This window comes from Rhinatrema bivittatum, chromosome 2, assembly GCF_901001135.1.
Source record: "Rhinatrema bivittatum chromosome 2, aRhiBiv1.1, whole genome shotgun sequence".
NCBI classification, from domain to species: Eukaryota; Metazoa; Chordata; class Amphibia; order Gymnophiona; family Rhinatrematidae; genus Rhinatrema; species Rhinatrema bivittatum.
This window is the reverse complement of record NC_042616.1, coordinates 186,022,172-186,039,839: the sequence shown is the minus strand read 5'-3', so window position 1 is coordinate 186,039,839 and position 17,668 is coordinate 186,022,172.

Genomic DNA, 17,668 nt, shown 5'->3' with positions numbered 1-17,668 from the left:
AGTCATAATGAACTGTACTGTAGACCTGTTCCAGATTTTTTTTTCACATCAGGAAAGGAATATTGTGGACTTTCATGCCTTTCATCACCATGTTGATACTTTGCATCAGGCTGTTAAATTACATATTAGGGATCTGCAGGACAAACTTTTTTTTTTCTTCTCAAATTTTTTTTCATTTTGTTGAGTCAGTTTTGTTTCCATTTAGCACATGCTGTTTCAAAATAGCATACACTAAAATAGAACAGGTAAAAATGCATTTTCATTGTGGATATCCTGAAAACCTGACCTGTTTGTGGCTCTTGAGGAGCAGAGTTGGACACCTGTGCTCTAGAAGAACTGTATTGGGTTCCATATAAACTGGTGTCCAAACCTTTGGGGGGAGGGGATTCTGCCCCAGCCAACATTAGTCAAGGGAAGATTGGAGGAACAGAGTATTTGTTGCTGTATTGTCAATGCTATGAGATCCTGTGAACCTGATTAACTCTGTGCATTTTGTAATTATTTTAACCTGACTGTTGGAAGCCCAGATTTTTTAGATATAAGTTGAGTTATATAAAAATACCCTGAGAGTGAGATCCTTCTTAATCTCAAAGCATGGATTCATCTACCGTAGCAGCACTTATGAGCGACAGAAGATTGATGAGCAGCTAGGGGTTTCACAGAGGAAAAAGGTATTTCAGTTTTTTTCCCTAACCAGCTTGATGAATACTGCCCTTGCATCTGTGCCAGGTCCACTACACCATCTGCTTGACCACTCTGAATTTTTTCGTGAACCCCTGAGACAGGCACTTAACTCACAAACTGGCATCAGACATCTCTCACTTTTTAAGAGCCACATTGGGGTGGGGGTGGGGTATCTTATAGAAGCATTTTCTTAATCATTTTCTTAATCATGTGCTATATGAAACTTGTATCTCTCTCTACTATTACTATTACATTCTTATTCCATGAACCATTACTTTTCCAAATCCTCTCACCAAGACTTCTTTAATTGCTGCTATAACTTGTAAACTTATCAATTATTATTGTTGACTAATTTTTACTTAATGGTACATTTTTTTCTAAATTATTATCATAGATATTTTGTTTACAACCATTATTTGTTAATTTATGTAGAAACTTCTTATAACCCACATGTTCCGAGAGAAAGATCTCAACAGCTTACAAAAAATAAACACACATATATTTATATGTATTTATTTATTTATAATTGTTTATATACCACCTTTACAATGAAGTTGGTCAAAATGGTTTACAATTAAAACAGATACAAATAAATTTTTGTTAAAACAGAAAAAAACTATTACATTATATTACAACAAAAATCAATAACATCACAGAACATAAAACAATAACTTACATATTTATTTTATTTGCTTAAAACAGAAAGATATATTTGTTTATCTTCATGAATTGCTTCATTTATACTACAGTGTGCTTATTCCTTCAATGTACTATGTGCTATAAACTGCATCTTTTCTACATCCTTTTACTGATACATTTAGACGATAAGTTTCAAAGAACTGCACAATGCCCATAAATGCACATATATGGCGCCAAGCAGAAGTATACTTGTATTTTATAAACTGCACATATTCATTTGCACAGATTATAAAAAACACATCTTTTATGTTTTCTATACTGTATGAGGTAGATTTTAATACTTGTGTGCGCACACATGGACACGCCTTTTTTCTAACATGCGTGTGCCAATGCACATGTTATAAAATCATTGGGCCACGCCCACATGCTTGCCGGATTTTGTAATCTGCGTGCACAAGGGGGGAGGAAATATGCAAGTTTCATGTGGTGATGCATTCCGGTCTTCCCCAGTTCCCTCCCTGTCCACTCAAATTAAGGAGCGGACAGGGAGAGAACTTCCCTACCCCCTACTATAACCTCTCGTCCCCTTTTCCTTCCCTTCCCTTCCCCTCTCCTCCCAACCCCCTAAACCCTTTCCCTTACCTTTTTTCTTTCTTATTTTGTTGCTTACTGCTCCAACAGAGCAGAAGCAACTTACACCCACCAGGATTCCCTTCCTCAGTACAGCGGCAAATGACCGTTGTACCAGCCACATCTAGCCCCATCCCGCTCCACCCCTCAGACCACCTCTAGCCCCTTCCCGCCTCCTTTACAGGCCCCGGCACTTTATTGTGTACCGGGGTTTATGCGCATGGCCAGGCCCGTTTGAAAATTGACCCAGCGCATGTAAGGCCCGGCCATGCGCATAAACCCCGGGATTTACATGCGGGGCCAATTTAAAATCTACCTGTACATGTATAAATAATTTGTCCGTAAGTGAAGTCATACACAAGTAGGGTTGTGCATCGTTTGAAATGAAAGTGCAAAACACCTGGAATAAGACTAATTAATTTCATTCAAAGCCCCCTAAAGTGAATTGGTGACCCCCAAATGAAATGAATTTTATTCGTCCATTTCATTTAAAACTATTTCATTGGGCCTGGGTCTAGGCATGAAGCCGAGGACCAGCCTAGTGCATACGCCGAAGCCAAAGCAAGGGTCGCGGCCTATGCTCAGACTCGATGCTGGACCTCACCTAGGGCATAATTTGAGGCCCAAATCAGGGGCAGTGGCCTAGGCCCTGGTACGATGCCGGGAGCTTTGCCAGAGACATGGGACAATGCTGGGGCTGCAGCCAAGATCTCCCCACATAAAAACTTACCTGATCCGTTAGGTACCCGGCGAGGGCCAGATCCCTACAGTAGGGCCTTGGCCTAGGCCAGGTCTCAGACCCAGGCCTGACACTGTGACCTCATGCAGAGGTCAGGGCCTGCTACTGGTGCCTCGGCCCACATCCATGCCTGATGCTGTGACCTGATATGAAAGCTGGGTCTTGATGCTGGGGCTCTGATCTAGGTCAGGATCTGGATCTAGAACTGACTCAGCAACCAGACTTGAGTGTCAGGTCCTGACGCGAATGCCTTGGCCCAGACTCAGGCACGATGCCACATCCCAACCTGGAGGCTGGAAGCTAGATCCCAATGCTGTGGCCTCACTATAGGCCAGGTTCTAGACCCAGGCCCAATGTCATGACCTGACCCAAACACCAGTTCCCAATGCTGGTGCCTTGACTCAGACCCAGGCCCAATGCCATGGCCTGAACTGGAGGCCGGCTCTGGAGTCCAGGTTCCGATGCCGGGATCTTGGCCTGGACCCAGGTCTGATGCTGTGACCCAACCCGACCAGGAGACCGGGTTCTGACATCGGGGCCTCAGCCTTAGCCAGGGCCCGGACTCAGGCACGATGCTGTGACCCCAGGTGAAGACCTGGTCGCAATGCCTGAGCCTGGGTCCAAACCCGTGCCCGATGAAGCAAACCAAACCTGGAGGCCAGGTACTGACCCAGGCCTGACACTGCAACCTGACCCAGAGGCCAGGTCCTGATTCTGTGTTCCTCAGCCCAAACTCAGGTCCGATGCCCACCCCGATAAATGTAAGTTCACTGAATTTCTTTCTTCCTAGGCCCTTTCCTTTCTCCTTATAGTCTAGAACTGTTTGTGGCAGACTCAGACTCAGACTCTGGTGACCATTCCCTGGAAGGATGCCTTACATTTTGTATTTTCCTCTAAACATGTCCCCAGCATATTGGACCCTCTTTCTGTCTTCACTCTTCTGCACTTCCCAGAACTCGTATCCTATAATCCTTCTCCTAAACTCTCCTCTGAGCCTTATCTGTCAGATGCCAGTATCATCAGAAATTGGACAAAGTCTGTAAAAAGAGTGATATATGCAATATTACCAGCATAACAAACAAACAAGTTTTGAGCCAGTTTATGTATGCTTACAGAAACTATCAATTTCTGTCACAAGAATATCTCATTTTCCTAACAGATCAATTTGGATAAAAGATTGCAGGAGTGAGATCTTCAGAAAACCATTGATCAGAGACCTGACAGTTTGGTCAGAGAAATTATAGCAGGATTAGAATCTCAAATGTAATGTTAAAAAAAACCCCTGCATCTCAGTTTTTCAGGTCCTCCAGATGTGCAACAAAATCCTCAAAATCAGTGCACTCAAACCTATATTTGACAAGAGCAGCTCCACCAGAACACATGCTGAATTGAACCCTGCACATGTAAATGCAGCATATATCAGGAAAGAAGCAGCCTTAAAACTAGAACAATATAGAGTGGAGCTGGAGGAGCAGAATACAACTGCCACTGCTGCATGCAAGAAAGCTGAGTTAGAAGCTAAACTAGAAGGTATAACAAGAAGAAAGGGAAGCAACTGTAGCGAAGGCCCAGGATGAGATCCTTGAAATGGCTCCAGGTCAGAATGGTGAGGAGAACTGGATTACTTGAATTGCCTCATAGGATCCTGCCCAGCAAACCAGAAATTAAGACATTCTGCTCGGTATTCCAGCTCAATCTCCCAGTCCAATAAGGAGGTGTCAGAGGTTGAGGCAATATAATCTTTTCATGAACTAAATATCATTTCTGACAGAGATCAGCTCAATGCATGCCCTTCCATGGATGCATTATCACTGGCTCCAAATCCAGGAATGCCTGCACATAGATACCCACTATTGCATGCCCACACTTAATTACCCCATGCAAATTGGAGTCTTGATATGGCTGCAACCTTGCCTCCACCAAGGATATCTAACACATGTTCATTTTGCAACCAGAATGCACCAGAACAAACTTTGCCTTACTTCAGTATTCAAAACAGACATGCTAGGTGATGAATAATGCCAAAACACTTCCAAGAGCATAGCTTAAGTACTTCATAATACAAACTCCATGGTCATAGGCATGTCAGATCTTGCTAAATACATGATTTATTATGAGCTTGTCAAGATAGGGATCACCAAATGTAATGACTACCCAGAAAACTACAGAGCATGGAAATCTATATTCAAAGGCATCATCTCAGAACCGAACATTAACTCAAGCAAGGAGAATAACCTGTTAGTGAAATGTTTGGGGAATTAATCTTCAGAAAGTATAAAGAGGCTAATATCAGTGTAATCCCTCAGAGGACCTGACCATAATGTGACAAACACTTGAACAATGCTATCTATGGTCGCCTAGAAGCAATTGAGAGTGCTTTGTTCAAGAGGATTGAGAACTTTCCAAAAATCTCAAAGGATTACCACAAGTGGCAAGAGCTTGGAGATTTAATAATGGATCTCAACGCAGCCAAAGCTGGCCTATATTTTTCAGGGATCAGCTAGCGAGACATTGCCTATGGAATAAAGCAAATCTTGAATAAACTGCTCACAGTCTGCAGGAAAAATGGGTTTCCCAAGGTTCATGATTCAAAAAGAACAATGGTGTTGCTTTTCCAGCGATGAGAAAGGATCCAACTTTTATTCTTGATCCATCAGATGTGACAGCGTGGTCCATGATCAACCCTCGGGCTGCATAGGGCACGATGCGGCACAGTGCCTGTTGAAGTTGAACTCGAACCTGCTCCAGTGCCTTTGTTCATGTTCCACATCTCTGATGCCTCATCCATGTTCTACATCTTCTCCTCAGCCTTCATCTGTCCTGATGCACAAGCCATTCCCAAGCAGCAGGTCCAAAAGGGCTATAGAGTGGCCGGAGGGCTACCCAAGAAACCAGCATTATGTTTTGGATCTCACTCCGTTCTTGCAGGTGTAGGGGTGGCCTGAGAGCTATGTTCCATGTCCAAGCTATGTTCCAAGTCTTGCCTATGCCTGGATACACTTGCCTCCCATGTTGCCTATGTTGGAGCCTCACCTGAGGTTGTGCCATTGTCCAAGGGCTCACTTTCTCTTCAGCAAGCAACTGCACCCTGCACTCGCAACAATAACATTTCACACAGAGGAGACAATTCAAGCCACAAAATTATGATGTCTCCATGCAAGGTGATGTATCAATTTCATAGATTCATGGATGTGTCACATGCCATAAGCTGTGGAGTGCACAACAAATTCAAAAGATGAAAGATAAGCTTATCACTAAACTACTCTTTCCTTATGTAGGACTTGATGTTTTCGGATTATGAATGGTAATCTCATGAAGGACCAGGGAAGGTCAAGAGAATAGCAAATAATGGGCTGTTTTATTTACTTGCATGATCATTTGTGTTGTTCACATCAAGTAATTCAATCCATGGACACATTTAGATTCATAAATGCTGTCCTTAGATATTTCTTTATTAGACTGCCAGCAAAACAATTGCTCTCTTTCTGAAGTTCTAATTACATTGGAACCCACAGAGAGTTGAAGGTTGGCTCAAATAACATTGAGATTTTTGGTGTACAGATACATGAACATATTTCTCTTGTGTTACACAGATTTCACTGGCTCCCTACATCACAGAGAGTCAAATTCAAAGTTTTGACAATAACCTTTAAGGCCATTAGTGGTCTAGATCCACTTTATTTCAACAAGGTACTGGATCTTTATCATCCATACCGTCTAATCTGCCCCTCATTTTCTAGTTTATTAGATGTCCCTTCATTGAAACTAGTCAGATTATCAGAATGACAGGATCAAATGTTCAGCATTGCAGGGCATGTGTTGTGGAATGCTTTTCCAAATGAACTAAATCAAGAAATGTCTTTGTAGATCTTTAGGAAACTACTGAAAGTACATTTATTCATTCAAACATTCCTTGATTAGGAACATCCTTTGGAAAAATGAACAGTGCAGACCTTTAGTCAGTAGCAATACTTTTTAGTAGCTCAATTACCTCATGCTGTTCTGGTGTTGTAGTTTGTAGGCATAATTTTTGTTTTATAACAATAGTTTTAAGATGTTTCTGTTATGTGTATATTTTCTGTGATCCCTTTACAACAGCGGATGGCATGGGCTAGAAGTTTTCTTAAATAAGTAAATATTTTCTAAATAACCAAGGATTCAACTCCCTTCATTCTTTTTACATAGGAGTGATTTCAGTACACATGATTGGAGTGCCATGGTATATTCTGGACTGCATACTCTCTGAGTCTGGCCCCACTCATCTCTTCTCATGAAGTTCTGACCACTCTCTATTAGAATTCCAGTAAAGCAATTTTTCTCTAACTGTGGATCTAATTTCATTAGAGCCTGTAGAGTGTTGAAGATCAACTCAAATAACATTGGAAGTTCTAGAGTAGAGAGATATCTAAGTGACAAAGGATTTAACTCTCCTCATTCTGCTCACATTGGAGGGATGTGGGAACATATGATTGAAGTTGGCATGGGATATTATGACTGTATACTATCTGAGTCTGGCCCCACTTAATTTTCTCATGAGGTTTTGAACAATCATCAGTGCTAAACCCTTGGTTCCAATATCTTCAGACATATAGGGCCTCATTTTCAAGACGGATCGCACGCGATACCAAAATGGTGGCGGAGTCGGCCCCGGAAGAGGTGGAGTCGGGGCGTCACCGGGGCCGACTCCATGAAGACACCGCAGATGACGAAAAGGTAAGACCCTTTTCGCGTCCTAGTTCGCACCCAATAGCTACACCTTCTATGGTGGCGCTATTGGGTGCGAAACCAGCTGCGATCCCACCGCAGCGGTGCGATCACTGCCAGCTAGCACAGGACCGCCCCCTGTTTCGGCCCCCCGCCCCTCATTACCTAAAGTATCGCAGGCCTGCGATACTTTAGAAAATGAGGCCCATAGTCTCCAACCATCCTGACTCCTGCTTCCATTCTTACCCAGAAGACTGGTTTATATCTGGTAGCCATGGATTTTTACTAATGGCAGTGACAACAGGTTCAATGCATCAACAATACCATTTGGGATTGCTGGAGGACTAAATACCTGACAAACCTGCAAGGCCACAGTAAGTGGCAACAAAGTAAACCAGAGCTCCAGGTGGGTGATCTTGTTTAACTTAAAGACAAGCAAGCTCTTATATGTATTGCTGGTCTAAGGTTCCTTTATATATAATCTTGAATGTTTTTTTCCATTTGATGTACATGGGTTTTATGTATGTAGACTGATTACTATCATTAAATAAAAAGAAAAAACAAGCAAGCTCCACAGAATGAGTGGCCAATGGGGTTCATCGCCAAGACAATGCCCAGCAGAGATGAGAAGATACATAAAGTTGAAATGCAGACTGCCAGACAAGGGACCCAACACTGAAACCATGGTTCTCATGGCTCATGGAGAAATGTAAGCAGTTTGTACTCCTGACATCGATGGTAATGTTTTTATTTAGCATTTAAAGTTAATAGTGGAATTTGTCAGTTCCAGGTGGGGAGTGCCCTGTCTCCACAGGTGTTTTCCTGTATATTTACTGTTGTCATATTTTTATTTCGCCCTCCTTCCACAGCGGCTTTTTCTGTTGCTGTTCATGCTTTTATTCTGCATAACACGTCTTTGTTTTCTGTTATACTGCCAGCTGGTAGCTGCCCTGAATGTTCAATAGAGACGTGCATTCGTCTGGGATGAATTAGACAATTTCAATGAAATTAATAGCAGTGCTGGCTTGTTAAATGAGACTTGAGAAAAAAATAAAACACAACATAGGAAGAGTTTTAAAATTAGGATCTGAACATAAGACTTCTGCAGTTAGAACAGTGGTGGATTTATAAACTGAAATCAGTCACTCCTGAGGGGTCTCAAGTCTGACAGTAACAAGTGTTTTTTTAGGTTGATTGTGTGTCAATCATGTCACTGTTTACGTCACTAATCAGTAGGGATGTGAATCGTTTTTTGACGATTTAAAATATCATCCGATATATTTTAAATCGTCAAAAATCGTTAGAGGCACGATTCAATAGGAATTCCCCCGATTTATCGTCAAAAATCGTAAATCAGGGGAAGGGGGAGGGGAAGGGGGAGGGCGGGAAAACTGGCACACTAAAACAACCCTAAAACCCACCCCGACCCTTTAAAATAAATCCCCCACCCTCCCGAACCCCCCCCCCCCCAAATGTCTTAAATTACCTGGGGTCCAGTGGGGGGGTCCCGCTGTGATCTTCCACTCTCGGGCCACTGGTGTGTTAATAGAAATGGCGCCGGCGCTACCTTTGCCCTGTCATATGACAGGTAGTGCTGGACCCCCAGGGACTTTTGGCAAGCTTGGGGGGGCCTCCTGACCCCCACAACACTTGCCAAAAGTCCAGCGGGGGTCCGGGAGTGACCTGATGCACTAGGGCCGTATTGCAAAATGGCGCCGGCCATACGGCCATACGGCCAGCGCCATTTTGCAATACGGCAAATACGATTCGAGTGCAGGAGGTCGCTTCCGGACCCCCGCTGGACTTTTGGCAAGTCTTGTGGGGGTCAGGAGGCCCCCCCAAGCTGGCCAAAAGTCCCTGGGGGTCCAGCGGGGGTCCGGGAGCGATATCCTGCGCTTGTGCCGTCGGGGGACGGGAACCAAAATGGAACCATTTCTATTAATGCAGCCATGGCCCGAGAGTGGAAGATCACACCGGGACCCCCCCACTGGACCCCAGGTAATTTAAGACATTTGGGGGGGGGTTCGAGAGGGTGGGGAATTTATTTTAAAGGGTCAGTGTGGGTTTTAGGGTTGTTTTAGTGTGCCGGTTTTCCCGCCCTCCCCCGATTTATGATTTACACGATTTAAAAAAAAAACAAAACCGCAACGATCCGATTCCCTCCCCCCCCCAGCCAAAATCGATCGTTAAGATGATCGATCACATGATTCACATCTCTACTAATTAGTTACTTTATCTTTCAGGTGAAGAGTTGTCAGCCACATAGCTTATGTCATCAGACATGCTATAAAGAGCTATCGTTTTCTCACAGTTTTGTTTTGTTGGAATGGTTGAGATTCTTTGGTCCTTGACACATGGTACATTTTGACTTGCTGATAAGTATTTTTTATAATAATTTGAACATGTTGATTGATCTGTGATTTTTAGAATTTTATAGGCAGTCTGATGACTTTTCAGTTAGGGGTAGATTTTTAAAAATGGTGCATTCGCGTACTTTTGTTCGCGCTCCAGGCGCAAACAAAAGTACCCTGGATTTTAGTAGATATGCGCGTAGCCGCGCATATCTGCTAAAATCCAGGATCGGCGTGCGCAAGGCTGCCGATTTTGGGCAGCCAGCGCGCGCCGAGCCGCGCAGCCTGCCTCCGTTCCCTCCGAGGCCGCTCCAAAATCGGAGCGGCCTCGGAGGGAACTCTCTTTCGCCTTCCCCTCACCTTCCCCTCCCTTCCTCTACCTAACCCACCCCCCCCGGCCCTATCTAAACCCCCCCACCTTTGTCCGGGGATTTACGCCTCCTGGAGGGAGAAGTAAATCCCCGCATGCCAGCGGGCCGCTGGCGCGCCGAGACGCAACCCGGGGGCGGTTCCGGAGGGTTCGGCCATGCCCTCGGACCGCCCCGGGCCGAAACCACACCCCCGGGCCCGCCCCAAAATGCCGCGTCCCGCCCCCAAAACGCCGTGTCAATCGGCCCCGCCCCCGACACGCCCCTGACAAGCCCCCGACACGCCCCTGACAAAAAACCCCGGGACTTACGCGAGTCCCGGGGCTCTGCGCGCGCCGGCAGGCCTATGGAAAATAGGCGCGCCGGCGCGCAAGGCCCTGCTCGCGTAAATCCGGGCGGATTTACGTGAGCAGGGCTTTTAAAATCCACCCCTTAATGTGATTCTACCTCGGATGAGGCTTGGTTAATTGAAACATCAGCCATGTCAGGCTCAATTTAAAGTTACACATCGAGGCTGTTGGGATATTTTTACATGTGTGCAAAAAATTGTCTTGAAAATTATGTTTAAAAAACTGTCTTGAAAAAACTTGTTTCATTAGACAAGATGGATGATTGAACTGACCGGGTGGTTTAGGTTCTTGGACATGCCAACAGGCTTGCTGACACCTTCTATCTAAATTTAGTAGGAACTGCGGCGATATCGGTTTATTATTTTCTGTGGTTTCCCTCACTTTGTTCTGGTATAAAGAAGAAGTGTAGAGCTACCACTTCAGCTGGATGTAATCCTGTAGGAAGCCTGGTGAGTCTGTGGCTTGATGTCTGTTTTAGAGAATGGCAAATTACATCTTCATAGGGAGTTTTATTCCAGCCTGTAAATAAATGCCTACTGTACTTGTAAGGAATGTTACTTTCTCAAGGAATGAACTATGAAGTTCATATTCAGAAGACTGGCAAGAAACAAATTATCCTGGTGAACTTACTTGGGATATAACCTTGTCAAAAGAGCAGTATGTTGTTTTCTATCAAGAAGGTCATCCTCTTTGACTAGATACACAGTTTCAGGAGGAGTGTAGGAGGAAGGGGATGCCCAATGTATCCAGTCAGATTAGCCACCGACTTTAGCGATCAATGAGATGTCAAATATTGCAGCAAGATCTCTCTAACATCCCTCTTACAGTGTCTTGGGGGTTTCCATTCCACTGTTGGTGGAATCATTTGCTTTGCTGATGTGAGTTTTTCATGCTACTGTTACTGATGCACTTTGCCGCTCTATTAGTACCTTGGGTGGTTCATGACACTGTGTTTAGTATTTTTTCCCATTTTTATGGAGCTTTGAGTTATTCCTGCCACTCTTGGTGCCCCTTCAACCCACTCTTCATGTCTTGGAGTAATCTTCCCTCTGGTTCTGATTTCTGCCTGCAAGTTTTACTAAATCTGGATAGAAAATACCAATTTTGCAGCCCATAATAGGATGTATCGTTTTTCCATTTGACTTTATTGGAATGACAAATAAAATAAATTTGACCAAATGAAAAATAATTTTTTTGGCTCCAAACTAAACAAAATGAATTACTGAGTCTAATGAACTAAATGAATGAACTTATCAAAAAGTTTTTTCACAATACATCCCAATTACTCAGCTAAAGTAAATCTGGGAAAGTTTGACATTTATCAACTTACCAGAGATACACATACATTTAAATGAATAGATGATCAAAATCAAAATGATTCATTTTTCTTTTGGTACATTCTACCCAGAATTAATGTATCCCCTCCAATCTAAAGATTTTCCTGTTTTTCATTTTGACAAATAGTGTGTGTTATTAGCATATAGCCTCACTTTTTACCTGAGAAATTGTTTTTAAGAGGCCCCACACACACACACATACACACACACCAACACAATTACCAATTTTCCCAGTTCGTTGCCAGGTTGCCCAGGTAAAGGATAGGACTTCCTACCCCCCCTAGATAAAGAGCCTGTTAGCTCCAACCCTTAAAATTTGCTAATTAAGGCCTGGATTTATCAAAATGCGATAAGTATTGCATGCAATAGCAAAAGGGGCATGGTTTATGCTAATTTACAGTTTGATGTTACCCAGGTAGAGAGGGCAATTTGGACAATTTTATGAATACGTCTCTACTTTAATAAACAATTGAAAAAGATCAAGGCATCTATCTTTCTTTGTTCACCTGATGGCCATTATAGATCGCCTACCTCTTTGCTTTTTGGGACCCAGGTAGAGAGTCCATCAAGCTAGGTTGAGAGAACATTACACAAATCTCATCTTTGAGTGAGTTTCCTCTCTCCGTCGGTCCTCAGATTTTCATAAGAGACCACTGTTCTGTTCGTACGTCTCACATTGAATGTCAAAGTGGCCCCTAACCCCCAACACCAATACCTAACCCTCACCTCAAGTTACTAGGTAGGCCTTCCATAGGGATACAAATACCTTTATAGGAAGACAACATTATAGCCTCTCTCTCTCTCTCTCTCTCTGCAATAAAACCTTACCACCCAGTAATACAAGCTATTGCACAGCTTAACACTATTCAAAAAGGTGTAGTTAAGTCTGTGCAATGGCATACTCCTAATTCCTCCTCTTTTGCAAATTTGCATCGCACCAAACGATTTGGTGCTATCGCATGCGAAAACGCCTTAGCACATTTTGATAAGACCCCCTAACCTAGTTTTTTTGTTTTCTGACTTGCACACCATCAATAGCAGTAGTGAAGTTACACAGTAGGGGAACCCGGTGCATGCTTGTGCATGTAAATACTTATCCACTGGTTTCATTCACCAACTCAGGAATGCCTGTGCCCCAACCATATCACGCCCATGCCCCGACTCTTTTTCATCAAAAAATGTATGTGGGCATACCCGGAGATAACGCGCATACTGCGTGTTTTTTAAATTCCGCGTGGTGTGCGCCGGCCCAACTTCTGTGTGTATCTCCTGGCTTCGTCGTGCATAGGGTTTTAAAAATTCACCTTTTATGGTTTCAACCTTCTTTTACATGGATGATTCCCAATTGATTTTTAAAGCACCACTTACATGCATTAAGAAATTGTTTCTTGCTTGAAAGTTTCTTTGAAAGTGAAACCATTAAATATTTAGGGCCGAGGGCCCTCCTCTTACCCCTTTCCTCCTGCCAGCAGCCAAAATCGCATACAGCAGTGACACCCTCCTCCCACCTACCCAAAGAGAAAATATTTACTGAACCCCACTCCCCAATGTACCCACCCCTCAGTCCCAAGACGTTCCACCTGAAAAGCAGTGAAGGCCTAAGCATAGAGGGCACGAGCTCCAATCATCTGGCCTAAGCATCCAGCATTGCTTTGACAGAAACAAAGTCAGAATGCTTTTTCAGCATTGCTTTCAGAGCAATGTTAGACACTGGGAGGACACAGGATTACAGGACTGTGGGAGTGGGAAAATGCAGGTTTGAGGCCTTTAGCAAAGATTTTTATTTTGGGCAGGGTTGAGGGGGATGGTTTACACATGATTCTGGCTACTACTGGAAGGGTAGGGAATGTGGCCCCAAATTGTTAAAGGCATAGGAAGTTGCCAGAGGCACTGACGACTCTTTCTGGAATAACAGTTTTACATCATGGAGAGGAGGTAAGTCCTTCTTCTCCTTCAACTGAGGTATTTGTATGCTTTGGAAGGTGAAATCCAGCTACTAAGGCAACAATATTTGTTTTTATTATCTTGGGAGGTGAAGGGGAATGGGAGTTGGGCTACTATTGTCCTGTAAAGTTTTATTTGTTGTTGTTCACTTATCCATCAATGTGCTTAGCATAGCCAAGTAAATTAAAAATAATCCTTTGGAATGTAACTGGATATTGCTAGTCCTGCGCTCCATCATGACCAGACTTACCTAGCTAAACATAATCTGGAACTCCCCCATGCCTCCTCTTTTAAACAGATAGGGGTAGATTTTCAAAACTTACATGCTCGCGTCCATGTGCACATGCTACCCGGTGTGCACACATGGACGTGCGATTTTATAACATGCACACACTGGTGCACGTGCATGTTATAAAATAAGTCGGTGTGCTCAAGGGGGGTCTAATTCTGCAAAATCGCACAGCAACACATCGGGGCCTTCCCCAGTTCCCTCCCAGTCCGCTCCAATTAAGGAGCGGACTGGGAGGGAACTTCCCAACCCCCTACCCTAACCTCCCTTCCCCTTCCCCTATCCAGCCCTCCCCCTATCCCTATCGTAACTACCCCAGGTTTTTTTGTCATATCTTTTGCTCCTGCTAAGAAACAGGAGCAAGTTGCGTGTGCCGGCACCCTGCCGGCACGCCTTGCCGGGCTCCTCTAGCCCTGCCCTGCCCCAGACTGCCCCGCCCTGCCCCATGGACCACCCCATTTTAAAGCCCTGGCACTTACACATGTCCCGGGGTTTATGCGCGTGGCCGGGCCCATTTGAAAATAGGCCCGGCACGCATAAGGCCTGGCCACATGCGTAAACCCCGAGATTCACACCTGCCGGGGTTTGAAAATCTATCCCATAACTTTTAGCTGGATTATGATTTACCTGGCTTAAAAGTTCCCATTTGGCAGAGCAGTAAATTAAAAACTCAGGGTTTGTTTGGCTAAGTCTAAACCTAGCAGAGCAAACCCCTTTCATTATTGACATCTGTATTGTTATCTATGAAGTAACAAACCCAGAAAATGATAAAAGAATATTGTTTCTCTAACTTAGCCTGGTCTTTTGGTTGTTTTGCGCTATCTAGAAACAGTCAAGGACAGGGCATAAGCCCTGTTCTGTCTTGTCAAACCTAGTATCTTTTATTATACAACAGTTGTTAGCAAAATCCAAGTGTGTATTGTTATTTGTCCTCTGGGGACCAATGAAATTTTGGGTAGATCAGCCCTAGGGGGATATTTACAAGCCTAGAATTTTAAACAGCTTTTCAGATGCTGCTACTGTATTTTTAGATAAATTAAGCACGGCAAATAACCCAAGAAGTGCATTAATCTTGTCTTGTTACTCTTGAATCTTTTTTGTGTCTGCTGCAGGCAGCAGTACAAAGTGGTTGATAGCTACAGTTTGAGATATAGACTGACACTTTCTTCTGCAGCAGTCATGAGTGAGTTATTCCAATCTGTGCTAGAGCAGCTGGAAAATTTACCTTCACAGGGCTGGAATTCCATTTCAAGCTGTCATGATACACTACACTGCATCTGTTTCTTCATGAGCTATGGCATCAGTGCAATGTGTTTTCAGAGATTTCCACCTTGGCCAGCAAAGTTGCTGAAGCCAACTGTTAAAAATAGGTGTGGGTACTATAGAATACTTGAAGCTAAATACATGTGAAACTATTTTGTAGGAACTTCTAAAATTATATGCTTAATAAATACAAAGCCACACATAGGAGCCAATCATGTCTACTCAAATTTAGAAAATTACCTGGGGCCCAGAATTCAAAACTAAACATTTATTTAAGTTAGCCAGACCCAGATAAGACTAACTTAAATGAGATACTCAGCAGCATGGCTTTGCTGTTGAATATCTGTGAACAAATTACTACTTAGCTGGATAAATCCAGCTAAATTAGACCTTCCCTGTGGTAGTGCGGAATATAGGCACTTATCTAATTAAGATATCCAGATAAAGTAGCCCCGCCCCAATTTACCCATTGCCAACCCCCAAAATATCCAGCTATCCACTTAGATGGATAATTACTTATCTGGCTAAGTGGTGGCTGCTGAACATAGCTGGTCACCACTTAGTCAGATAAATAGCTACTTATCCGACTAAGTAACACTAAACTTTTGGAAAAAGTTGTCAATAAACAGCTTACAGAGCATTTAGAAACTCATAACATTCTTCATCCTTCCTCAATTTGGATTTCAAAAATTCTTTAGCACAGAAACTCTGCAGGTCTCCCTCTTGGATACTGTCCTGAGATGATTAGACAATGGTCAAACTTATCTATTAGTAGGGATGTGCATTCGGGATTCAGATTCGTAGGGGCCCGAATCCATTGCATCCTTTCTCGGGGCCCCTGATCCGTTCATATGTCAAAAATACATTCATTCCCCCCAAAAAACCCCATCTCAACCATTTAAAGTTATTTATCTACAACCCCCCACCCTCCTGTTCCCCCCCTAAGTCTTGCCAAAAGTCCCTGGTGGTCCAGCAACGGTCCTGGAGTGATCTCCTGCACTCAGGCCGTCAGATGCCAGTATTCAAAATGGCGTTGATAGCCTTTGCCCTTACTATGTCACAGGGGCTATCGGCGCCATTTTGAATACCGTCAGCAGACAGCCCGAGTGCAGGAGATCGCTCCAGGAACACTGCTGGACCACCAGGTACTTTTGGCAAGTCTTGGGGGGGTCAGGAGGGTGGGGGACCTATTCGTTGGTGATCCGTTGTATTTGTGGGGGTTCGCCATACGTTTCAGAACCCAATGAATACAACAAATATGGCATATACATTGTGGATTCACAATACATTGAAAATGAATGCACACCCCTATCTATTAGTAATGCTTGACATATCTGCAGCGTTCGACACAGTTAATCACACCTTGCTTGACAGATTAAGAGAAATGGATTTAACAGATACCACAATTCGATGGTTTGAATCATATTTGGCAAATAGATCATACATGGTCAAAATAAATGACAAAGAATCAGAACAAATCAATTTAGTGCATGGTGTCCCCCGAGGATCTTCCTTATCTTCAATTCTTTTTAATATCTATAAGCTTCCACTATGCAAGCTTTTAGCAGTTCTTGGACTAACTAATTTTATCTATGCAGATGATGTACAGATTTTAATTCCAATTGCAAACTCTATAGAATCCAGTATAAAACTCTGGGAAATTTATCTTTCTGCAATAAACCGATTATTAGTGCAAATGAGCTTATCTCTTAATTCAAATAAAATGGAACTTCTCATAAAATGAACTTCCCACAAAATGAACAAACAAATTGAGGTAGAAGTATTGAAAATTTCTAAAAGATACCCCATCTCATATGAAGTCAAAGATCTTGGAATCCTGCTTGATAGTGAAATGAACTTAAAAAGGTACATAAATACCATAATCAAAGATGGCTATTATAAACTAAATGGTTTTTAAAAAGATTAAGACCCCTCCTACATAAGCAAGATTTTAGAACAGTGCTGCAAGCTCTCATTTTTTCAAAAACTGACTACTGCAATGCCTTATTAATAGGCTTACCCGCCTCTTCCACCAGACCACTCCAACTTCTGCAGAACTCAGCAGCCAGAATTCTAACCAACACTAGGAAAACTGCACATATAACTCCGATCTTAAAATAATTACACTGGCTACCAATCATATATCGTATTCAGTTTAAAACCTTAACATTAATCGATAAGACACTTTGTAATGATAAAGTTGAATGGCTTACTGCTGCTTTACATTTCCATACCCCTCAAAGAACCACTAGATCAGCGAATAATGGGACATTACCAATTCCATCCCCCAAATTAGCACACTTAAAACACAGTTAGAGAAAGAGCATTATCCATTGCTGGGCCACAATTATGGAACTCCCTACCGTAAAA